The 12768-nt window shown below is 39.2% G+C and overlaps 2 pseudogenes; both read left to right on the forward strand.

Annotated features, from left to right (window-relative positions):
- Nucleotides 1–208: 208 nt before the first annotated feature.
- Nucleotides 209–12768, forward strand: part of LOC121393741 — a 57046-nt pseudogene continuing 44486 nt past the window's right edge.
- On the forward strand, nucleotides 325–4238 carry LOC121393915 (annotated as a pseudogene).

Here is a 12768-nt window from a genome sequence, read left to right on the forward strand (position 1 = left end):
CAAAGTGTTTGATTGTTTGTAAAAATGCCATAAATACCCAAACAAGGTGGGAAAGAACACATAGAGACTGATGTGTTAACAACATCACTAAAATGCACATTTGCATATCAATCATTAAACATCTCAATAATATAAATATCTCATATTGAGATGTTTAATGATCGATATGCAAATGTGAGTCGCGTTTTAGTGATCCATTTTCATAGGTTTTTTGCTGGAAGTCACCTGGCAGTTCACTGAAACAGTGCTGGTGGGTTTATGGTCGCCAATTATTTATGTCTGATGTTGCTTTAAATAAGAATGAAATCATGTTTGTAACGCAATATGGGGAAGGATTTACTGGAAAGTGGATGCTGGAAAAGAAAAAGAAAGGTAAATAAAATTAAGAGACAGAGAGGACTGATGGAACACAGACTATGGCTCCCCAATTTTATCAAATAAAAAGGGAGACCTGGGGATTAGGGAAAAATATGAAGCACATAAAGCATTTCTCTGAACTTTTTATAGCCCATGTCCACTTTTTAAAGAATTGGATTTCTAATGGAATATACATTTCTGATGTGATACTACAGGTGTATCCTAAGTTTATAAATAATTATGTTTTTTTAATTTGTGAAATCTTGTTTTGTATCACTAGATGTTAGTGGGAGGCTTTTCCAGAGGCCTGCAATCTCCACTGGCTGGGGTAACCCAAATATACTTAACTGAAATAAAAATGGTGGTTGGTTTGTAGTAAATAATTATCTCCCACCTCCCCCCCCCAGCTGCTACCCTGGGCAAATGCCCCTAACTTTTTACTTACCCCTCAGTGCAGATTCATGAATTGGCGTTTACGGCAGCCATCTTTCGGGTCTTCAATATTCTGACAATGAGACTGGCGTAGTGGCGCATGCGCAGTTGGAGCAATTTCCCAGCTTGCGACAACTGCGCATGCGCCGAAAGAAGATCACACTGCATGGTGTGTAAGAATGGGGGAAGATCACACTGCATGGTGTGTAAGAATGGGGGCATTGTACGCATATGGTGTAGATGGGGCCTGGAAAAAATGTATTTACTGTGAAGTTACACCCTGTGTGGGTTACGGGGGGGGGAGGGTTGCGCTTGAGAATTTAAAGGGGTGGTTCACCTTTAAGTTAACTTTTAGTATTTTATGGAGTGGGCAAATCTAAGCAACTTTTAAATGGTCTTCATTATATAGTTTTATAGGAAGAGCTGTTTGGACCCATCACCCTTGAACAAGTTCGCTTCCCTGGGACAGAACAAATTGTAAATGAAAAACAGAAGCTCTTTACTAGTCGTCTTCTTGATGTCATGGACAGGGGTCTGATATTAGAAGTCAGTGGGCATGCCATATATGCAATCAGACTGTGTCAGTGTAAAGTCTACTGGAGTGGGCCCTGCTCACCATCTCCGACTACCCCAAACCTTATTGAAAGGCAGAAGAGAGTTAAACTTTTCTGTCTGGAGACTTTCCTTAGTGGTAAGTATTCTGTCTCAATACAAGTGTGAAGACCTAAAAGAGTTTGTGATAAATATTCTGTATTTTTCTTCTTGTTTAGCAAGTCTAGTATAGCCTGTTCTGGATAGAAAAAAGATGATATGGTCAAATTATTAACAATTTAAGTTTCATTTATACTCCTATCCAAGTTTGATTTGTTTTTAAGCATTCCTACTAAAAGTAAGTACTTATTACAGCCATAGCCATGTCTTATTTCGTCAATTCCTATAAGGACAGGTTCAATCCCACTGTCCAGCCGTTTCTGCTTTCATACCATTCTTCAGCAGTCTTTTAAGTCTACCTATTTTTATAATGTTTCCTGCCATTCATTTTATCATTAGTTACAAACTGAATTGTAAATTAACTCGGATCTATCTCCCTTCTAATGGAGATCACCAAAAGTCTGTTACTTAGTGTAAAAGGCATTACTTGAATTATTTGCTCTATGGAGTATTGAGCTAATTTATAATTTGGGGCACTGGAATGATACCATGTGCTTATAGATATACTTAATTTTCCTGAGTACAAACTGTTTTGTCATGAGTTTGTGTGGGTACTATAGACAGAGGCCCAAACAGCCCCCACCCGCCCACTAAATAGTACAGCAGTCTCTCTGGCATTTACCAGGTCTCACAGATTGCTAGTCCTGGCCTGATTTAGGTGTATATCAAGACAGTGGCTTCTGCTCTGTGTTTTGTAAAAGTTTATGTAATATGCAGAAGTGCACCACTATTTCTATAAAAAGAGATACATTTTTATTGTACCTTTGGTGCAAGGAAAAAGTAATTGAACCTTAGGATTTATGGTGCAAACTGAGTTAATCTAAGGCAATACACTACTGGACCCGCTCATTTGACGAGGTCACAATTAGGCCACCAACACACTGGGCCAAATCAGGATAATTTGATCATTTGGGCCCCAGGCCAGTGGCGTCCTAAGGAGACCCTTTAGGAGAAGGTTTCATCAACCATCACCAGTAGGGATTTTCAGTATTCAGCTGAAAATCTGTCTGTAAGACAAGCTTTTTGGAGGCCCCCCTTACACAGGCCAATAAGGTACAGACACTGTCTGAGAGGCAGAGTCACAGCATTCATCCCTCTGGAAAAACTTTTCTATGTGGCAGTTGATTATCTGACTTTTGCCAATATACACATCACAAATGACCGCAACAAAATATCACTTGCATTTAGTTTATAGCAACGCTAATTTAGGTGCAAGAAAAGTACTGAATTGTGTTTGTCCCAAATGATTCCTTCCCTTCAAAGTGCTAATTCTATTTTTCTTATACAAGTCTCAATGGGAACCATACAAATAGAAAAATGAATAGCAGATGCATAGCAAGCCCAGTATTCAAGCCCTCCTTGGCATGGGACTTATGTGCAACCAAGCCTAACCAAAATTTAGTCAGAAGCATATCTTTTTTACACACAATGTTTTATCTGCTAATTCTGTTTGTGACTGAATTGTTTTATTGATTTATTCTTGTATGTAGAACTTATTTGTCATCAGAGGGGGCTCCTACAAAGCAGCCACCATGTGAAATCTACTTATGCTTCGGAGAGGAGTGGCCAGATGACAAATCCAGAGAAGAAAGCTCATTATTGTTCAGGTGTGCTACTCAAAAGTTCATACTGTACATGTACTACGTGTACATTATTAGACAGGGTAATGTAACGGCAACTTATGGAAGCAGTCCTAAATGGATGCTTAAATATGTGTCCTTTTGAATGCAAAGATGGTGGTAGGGCAATTAATTAGGTATTTTAAATTTACGAATCCATGCATTTTATACAATCTCATGTAAATTTTGCTATTTTGGCAGAGGATAACAGGAGAATTTTTGGGGGCCCAGATGCATAACAGTGACAGTATATCCAGATGTTCAACATAAGTTCAATGAATACGACTTGAGCTGAACATACTTTTAGCATTGCTTTAATTACAAAACATCTATCTAGTTATTTCTTGAGCTAAACTGGGCATATGGGAAATCTGAAGCAACTACATGTCCCAGTGACACACATAATAACTCTTACTTTATTCTAAATATTTTTTTTTATATTTCTTCACAGATAATACCAGTTGTAGCACGTATGATACTTGAGATGTTTAGTGGGGACAGCACCCGTTCCTTTGACAGTGGAAGCATCCGTCTGCAAATCTCTGTCCCTGACATCAAAGACAACATTGTTGCTCATCTGAAACAACTGTATCGCCTTCTTCAGAACCACCAAGGGCCAGATGCTTGGCCTCTCATGCAGCCCCAAAACATGCACCTGGCTGAGACACTTCAAACCCAGTGAGGACTGGTTCCTCACAAAACTCTTGTCTTTTAAAGCAGCACAAACTACTGCCCCTGCTGGGGGACCTTTTACTATATTAGAGTGTAGACGAAGGACCCCCCCCCCAGTAATATGGAAGCTTTAATGCATTAACATCTTAGGTCCAATCAATTGTATACCCCTTGCACATATCGGACATGCTGTTTTAGAGTCATTGTAGCTTTAAAAGCAGGGAATATTACTGGTTTTACAATTAGGCTTATGACAGGTGTTCCACGGGGGAGCCTGCAGCTGCCCCATTTGTGAATTTACAGGTTAGAATGGGACACGTGGGACAGAAAAGCAAGACACAGCCCTGTTTGAAAAGAGACAAGTGGATTTTATTCATTTTTGTCACTACACATACAGGTTAGCACGGGGTTTTATCTTCTTGTATTTTTCCAGAAGCTGAATAAAATGCTTCAAAATACATTAAGGCTTACTGAAAGCTGTTTTTTCTAAAGCACGGGCAGAAATTGAGCTTTCTGCAAATTTTACCACCATTGTACTTGTACTCTACTTATTTATTATTTTTATTGCATTAAAATTATTTTTTCTCCTCCAGTACATATTAAAATAATTTCATAGTATAGTATTCAGTGCTGTTAGTGTGAAACCATAGGACTATGTGGCATGAAGGTCAGATGAAGGGGGGAGTACATCTACAAATTGACTTTCTTTTTTTTTTTTTAGAAACCTTGATTTCTCATCAAGCATTCACCAGTAACTAAATAGCCCATCTAAATTCTAGAATAGAAGGAGAACAAATATCATTTGATTAAAAAAAAGATATAGCTTCATTGCCATCTAAATCACTTCTACAATTTCAATTTGGGTGGTTGGAAAATAACGAAAAATATGTTACTGAAATGTACTTTTGTGTACAACATGCTCAAGTTTATGTAAAATTCCCTCAATTTTTTTTTTTTTAATAGCAAAATTATACTATTTGGGGAAAATTACATGACTGCAATACTTTTTAAATAAATATTTAATAACCATGCAAAATTAAACAAATAATTCATTGGTGCAAACAATGTATTCATAATCTGCTAATAAATACCCTTTTTTCCAAGAAAATTTTGAAATTTCGTTGTAATTCCATTGCCAAAGGGCATTCTTACAGTCACACTATGCATATGAGGTTTTCATTGTAGAATATGTGGCTGCATGTGGCATCTCTTGCTATACATTTCCAATTTTACTTCTAGTATACTGCTTATGTGCAACTCTAGTGAGCCTGACTGAAGTACAAGGGATCACTGGGAAAACAGGGTAAGATGGCAGCATTGTGCTTATGTAGAAAAAATCATAGGCCAGTCAAATTTATTCATGAGCAAATCACAGCAGAAAAATTGAAAATGTAATTTGTGTGCCTAACAAATTGATACCCACTAGGCTTTTATGTCCTTTAGGACATGTGCACTTGTGCTGTTTTGTCACTCACAGATACAAATCAATAAAGGAATTCTTTAGAAATGTATCCAAGTACACTATAACTATAATGAACAGTGCATGATAAGGACTGATATAATGACAAATGATAGTCCTCATTGTGCTGTGTGTAACTGCTAAAGCATTTTTGGCAAATTACATAATGTATCTCCACACAGTCACCCATAAACTGTCTACATTATTTTGGATTTTTCTGACATTACTTTTCTGGTGAATTACCCTGAGTCATTGATTTTTTGAATAAAGAAAACATTGCCTGCCTGTATTAATATATACATAATGTTAATTACTGTATCATCACTGTAACAAGGGGGAGCAGATTCTGTGGCCTCAATTCTGGCCTGGTAAGTACCCACTCTGCTCCCTCTGTGCTGTAATTGCATATTTATTAAACAAATGTTTTTGATCCCCACCATATATAAACCTATACTTTTTTCGTGTTACTTCACCTTTAAATTAACGTTTAGTATGATGTAGAGAGTGATATTCTGAGACCATTGTTTTTACATGGCGTCAGTGACCCCATCTGAAAGTGTCAAAAGAGAAGGCAAATAATTCAAAAGCCATAAAAAGAAAATAAATTAAGGCCAATTGAAAAGTTGCAATTGGATTTTCATTTGTGTTTTTGAGATATTTAGCTTTTTATTCAGGAACTCCCCAGATTGAAGTCCAGCAATCTGGTTGCTAGGGTCAAAATTATTCTAGAAACCATGCATTGATCTGAATGAGAGACTGGAATATGATTAGGAGAGGGTCTTAATATAAAGATGAGTAATAAAAAAGTAGTAATAACTATAAATGTGTAGCCTTACAGAGCATTTGTTTTTTAGATGGAGTCAGTGGACCCCCATTTGGAAAGAGTCCAGTGGCAGAACTACCGGGGGGGCAGGGGGTGCAAGTGGGCCAGGGCCCGCACCCCCTCAGGGCTCCCCGGCAGCTCACTCACGCTGACAAATGCGGCCGTACGGAGGGGGCGGGGCCCGGCTGCGCGTCACGCACCAGGGCCCGGCCCCCTCTAGTGACGCTACTGGAGTCAGAAGAATAAGGCAAATCATTTAAAACTATACAAAAGAAAAATTAAAACCAATTGAAAAGTTGCTTAGAATTAACCATTCTATAACACACTAAAAGTTAATTTGAAGGTGAACCACCCCTTTTTCAGTTCACCAGAAATAAAGACTTTTTCAATACTTTGCAGAAATGTAAAGTTTTTGTAATACCTTTCCATTGGCTAACTGAATAAAATTGCAAGCTTTCAGAGCACACAGGCGCCTTCATCAGGCCAAATTCAAAAAGGAGGATATGGGTTGGGGTAATTAAAGGGTGTCTGTCACCCAAAAATGTTTCCCTCACAGCAGATGCAGCCTAATAGAGCCTGCACACCAGTTAAAGGAGAAGTAAACCCCTTATAAAAAACTCCTACACTACATAAACCTCCCCTCCCTCCTCGCCCCCAGCCTAGCTGCTACCCCAGGCAAATGCCCCTAACTTTTTACTGACCGCTCGGTGCAGATTCACGACATCGGAGTTCACGGGCGCCATCTTCTTCTTCAGGTCTTCAGATAGGCTGGGGGAGGGGAGGAGGGAGAGGGGGTCTATGTAGGGTAGGGTTTTTTAATAAGGGGTTTACTTCTCCTTCAAGGGAAACTGTGATTTTTTTTAAAAAAAATAATGCCCCCTGTCTGTACTAGGCAAGCCATGCTGGGGCTGCTATCGATAGTTATGGCGGCTTCATTATGCCAAACAATATCCATGTACTATAGATATTTGTTGGTTTGCAGACAGGGCATATTTAAAACTGAAACAAGCAAAAGGGAACCCATACTGTGTATGGCCCTATGTACAGTATATATCTATCACCAGGGATACCATGAGGGGTTGGCCCCTTAGACACCTATAATGGCTCTTGCAAGATGCAGACATAGCATTGGTGTTGCAGCTACGGGTCAGCCACCATGCCTTCCCATAAAAACCAGAAGTTAGAGCTGAATTAATTTAATAGCAGCGATATAACAATAGGACAACTTTCTATTGATAACTTTCTCCACCAATCCGAAGCGCCAATAGCGCCAATAGAAGCGGAGGTGACATAAACATCAAGCCCGCCGCTTGTGCATGAGATATTAGGTATAAACTGCATCTCGACTGGCCGTAGTAGTACGGTGTCCATCATAGGACAACTTCCGGCATTGTGCTACATGAGCCCTCCCTGTCAAAACTCCTGCATCCCTAGTGTTTCAACTCCCACTTCAACAATGTGCTTTCCACTAATTTAGCCCTCATCTTCTGAGAGATGTAGTTCAGAACACCCATATGTATATAATGTCTATAGTTAATGCAATTGTCTGAATGCATTTCTGAGGTGACCTTCCAACAGATGAAACTTGGTCAAAGATGAGACTGTAATGTTATATAAAGCACTGCTGCCTGGAGAATGTGGAGTGAGGTTGGGGCTGCAATTGTGTCTGTCATGAATCCATAGGGGTTACAGTATGTCAAAGTGCTTAGGGTCTGTTTAAGACTTGTGTGTTTCACCAGCAGGCTTCCCCCTTATTGACATATCAGTGGATATACTTTACAATTTGACACATACAGTATAAAGCGTATAATGCAATGTCGCCCTGTTTTTGTATTTTCACAGATTTTCGTTCGATGTGTATATTTGATGTATGATGTATAAAATGTATTTATAAAGTGCCACAAGGATACTAAGTGCTCTATAATCTTACAGTGTACACAGGGAGCATTAAAATAAATAAATAAGTATAAATGTGGTAAGAGACACCGTAGAGCTTAAAAGAGGGTGGATAATATACAGGCATAAATTTGTGGGTATTAACCCTTAAGTACCAGAACTGGACTAGACTACATAATGTTCTAGTACCTCCAATGTCAGCATTTTAGTATCTTTTTAAAGAGACTGAGCAAGTGTTTCTTACAAAGGAACTTGGGTGTCTCGCGCCTGCTATCCTGAGAATAATTTTATATCGAAATGAGGTATTGTGTAAACGTAATTATAGGAATACCGGTGAAAACCTTAAATGCAAGCCAAGGTCCATTATGAAACGATGTCTTTTTTTTAGTTCGTAGTCACCAACAGCAAGGGCTTACTGCAAGGGTTTACCCCATTTAAGCCCTGGAAGCAATTAGACCAGACACAACGCTTCCTTGTTTTCACACGCCAAGCCCTACCCTAACACGAAATCACTGCCACCCATCATGAGGATGGGAGAAGGACGGCAGTCCTACTATTTTATACCCTTCGTTATCACCACTTTTTCCTGCTAAATAGGAGGACACTATATATAAGCATATATTATTATGGTAAATAGTACCAGCACTATATTGTAAATATATTGAAGGAGATTCCTGATGACCAATATTAAAGGCACTTACGGCTGGGCATAGACTCACAAGATGACTTTCTAATGATCCGCAATAATTTATAAAACAGGGGTTCCTTGCTTAATAAAATACACAAGTGTACGTGAACAGAAATTAAATCAATTATAAACACGTGACATTGAAACCACTGTAGAACAACTAAGCATACCACCCTTTGTACAACGCACCCCCACACACTAACCCTACCCACATAATATCATGGCCTCTCAGATGCTACAAACCATAATCATGAACTAACTTTATTACCATTTGCTAAATAAGAAAAAAGCAATTTGCTGAAGAAGTACTAGCTTATAGTACGTCTTAAATAGTGGCAAACAGAGCCCAACAAGGTTTCCCAAACTGTTAATTGTCCTTTTGTGCAGACCAATAAGATGGAGCTGCAGACAGATGTTGCTGTGGATCTGAGCTTCAAGGGCACACTTCCTTCATGGTTAGACAGTTAGACAACTGTGGTGCCGACGTACACGCTGACAATCTACTTGTCGCCTGGGAAATAAAGGCGTCTATAACAATACATTGCAGCACATGGCTATGGTCTTAGAGGCGTTCTGTGAGTAAACACTATGAGGCCCATTTACTTTGTCTTCGGATGTGAAGAGATAGGGAAAAATAGTTTCGAATTCGAATTTTTTGGCTACTTCGGCACCCTCGAATTCTAGCTCGACTACGACCTATCTAGAATTAAAAATCGATCGATCGACATATCGATAGTCGATGTTAACAATCGCCATACCTCGTTTAAAATATAACAACCCCGAGTCGCACCGTGCATTAGCAAACAACCCACTAGAGGCCATAATATAACCTTATGGGGATGAGTCCCCAGTAGTCTTCCCTAAACAACAATTTATTCTTGATACGATGAGTGAAAGTGTTATGTACTATCGAGGTCGAATGACCTAAATAACCTCTCGACTATCGCTCTTCGATCGAAGGAATTTAATCTCGACACTACATAAATACGAAAATGTGTATTATACAATCCGACACAAACCGCTGACTTACTATCTATATATCCCTTGGAAATCATCGCAAACAATTGTATCCTGCACAAGGTCACACACATGAAACCGCAGTGCACATCGCACGCCCACCTAGTTATATCATCTCCGATCCTCACTCACTGCATTTTTCTGTTCTGTCTTTAAGGTCCAAACACGCTAAAACTCCAAGGAACAAATAGACTCATATTTACATTCTTCTTTAATCATCATTCCTTGACATCCCACTACAGTGACATCTTTGGGAGCAACCCTGAGTGCAGATTACTCGCAAGCGTCTGCAATTAAGTTTGCAAACTACATCTAATTCGGATGGGTATATGTTACTATCTTTAATATGCGTTACAATAGAATCTGAAAACTCTTACATTCTTCCACATCGCCTGCTCTGATACTCAACCACATGTTATTTCACTGGATTGAGGTTCAGGCTTTTCTCCACATCTCCTACTGGATTCAATAATATGTTAGTTTTAAAGGGAACCAAATACCAGATTAAGAGTACACATAATCTATAAGCACAGCAAAAAGAACGGTTGTTTGTAAACTCAACATAGCTGCTCAGAGAACTCGACTTAGTTTGTAACTGCTGTCATTCATCTGTCCTCCTGCGTGCCAACTTACCTGCCTCTCCACTCGTCTGACTGCTCCAACAGTTTCTCTACTGTCCGTGCCTTCGTTAATACTAGATTGAGAAATCATCCACAGCCACTTGATATCAAATCTCCATTAATTCTCTCTAGACACTCCACCAAGCATACTTACAAGCCACCTCTCCTTCTATCATTCTATCGCGATTCCTCGATCTGATAGACAAAGTTCGGCCAACAGTCGATGACCAAGTTCTAGCATAGGACGCTAACTGCATCTCGTTGATCAACTCAAGTGTGATATATCTCTTAGAAAATCACGCGTACCTTGACACTGCGAACAGACCGTGAATACCAAGGAACGAAATGACCTCACACCGCTTAATTCATTTCCTCGTTGATCGCCTGTGTGCGCATAGGACACAGCGTTGCATTGGCGAATCTTTTCTGACCACGTAACAATGTGCTTTGAGAATTATGTATTTTAGTGTGATTCTGTACGTACGCTCTTTTGACATTTCTAATCGCTTAAGCTTTGTTACAGCTCTTTTTTGGAACAGTTCCACTTGGAAAGTTTTCCCGTCTAGGATAATCACATACTTCTTATCTATCTCTAGGCACATTTAGCGTAATCTGCTGTGTCAAGTTGCAGTCTCCAAATCATGGTCTACAAGCCCTGTTTTGCTTCATCCCTTGACGTCTCCCAAATCACATGTGTTTCCACTTGACATTATGAACTATTCGTCATGGCCGCATTATGGGACTTTGATACCACTTGGCAAAAATGTCAAAGTTCTGATGCTTAAAACCCGAACTTTTATTGTGCTTTGAACCACGGAGGCATGATCTTATCTGATGAATGGTTTTTCTCCTCTTTCCACTCTTATACGTGATGCAGAAGCACTAGGATACACAGTCAATAATTTTAATGAACCAAAAAATTATTCTTTCGAATACATTATACATTATAAGGGGGGGGTTCTTAATGTACTATCTACCCATTTTTAAATTCCACGCCTACCCAAATTCTTCTAAATGAACATCGACTTAGAGAAAGGAAGGTGTTGAATAGGATTCTGACAAACCCATATATTAGCACTGACAATCCCATATGAATCCCCTTATCCCTTAGATATAGATAATTAACAATCATTTAACAGGACCAAAGAGTGAAGGTAGTCCTGCCCTTTCTTATCTCTTTCATCCCGCACCCCCCTTATGCATTACCTCTATATTCCACATGTACTTCGGTGCGCCAGCGCAGCCTACTACGTCTTTATGTCTCGTACTGGCACCTACAACGGCCAAGTAGTCTGCTCCTAGTCTCGTACTCACTTCTGTAGGAGCGCCAGTGAATTGGCTTTTTCTTCTCACGCGAACCTCTGTTTGAAGTTATTGTATGAAATTATGTCAAACCCATAGCCGTTTATGGCCTGAGGTGACGGCGAATCCGAATGTCTATGGACAAACGTTGATAAAAGCTTATTTCTAGCACCTTTCTGCTATAATAGACAGGTCTATCAAGCAAGACTCTTATCCAGGAGTCTGCAGGATATCCCTTGGCTGTACTTATATAAGATCCTTATCCCCTTAGAGAATTGCGATCCCATCATCCATAATATTGGGCGTTCCATGCGTACTCTTGGAAACATCATCGTAAGCACAAACATAAACCCATAAGCTGGTTTGCTTCATTGTAAATACCTAAATACATATATACCTCTAGTCCTAGCATCAAGTGACGAAGCTACTGTTCGTTATTATTACCTAGTAAAGAAAAAGGAATTCATTTTTAAAATTTCAGATAGCACAAGACATCCCTTCAGAAGCCACTTCATTGTTGACATATTGTATGCTTTCTGGTATTTGCGCGTAGCTCCTATCACCTTATACACATAATAAACAGCTCGGATTAAATACAGCCCATCACGCAATACGTCTCTTGTAAGATACACATGTCTTAACAGGCTTCCAAGCATCAAGAGTATAAAGAAAGAAACATTTTAGACCTATGTTACACATAATTCAAAACATAGTAAAGATGTACTGGAACTCGACTACATAACCATGATTCACTGATCATTGATATTTGCAAGAGAAATAGTAGAACTCCTTTTAGGTTACTTACCAATTACTGTTCTCACAGTAGAACAAATCTTCTGTGTTGATTTATCTGAAGAATGCCTTACTATTCCGCACAGCGCAGAAGAACATTTTTTATAACTAGATGAACGCGATGTTCATTCAGTATACATAAGGATGTGCTGTGAATGCAAGAGCATCTTTCGTCGAATATGAAAGCCTTCACAACCTCAATCTCTGTTAATGCTGGGCAGATTTGCCTGTTCTGATAATTGAATTTCTAAGACAATGCCATCCGATCTAAGAAACCTGAAGATTAAGAAAGAGACTCTACACTTCATCTATACTGTCCAGATCTGTGGAAGCTCATTTAATCATGAGAACAGTGAGACATGTCTAATGTAACTAATTTT

The sequence above is a fragment of the Xenopus laevis genome, chromosome 5L (assembly GCF_017654675.1).
Source record: "Xenopus laevis strain J_2021 chromosome 5L, Xenopus_laevis_v10.1, whole genome shotgun sequence".
Classification (NCBI taxonomy): Eukaryota; Metazoa; Chordata; class Amphibia; order Anura; family Pipidae; genus Xenopus; species Xenopus laevis.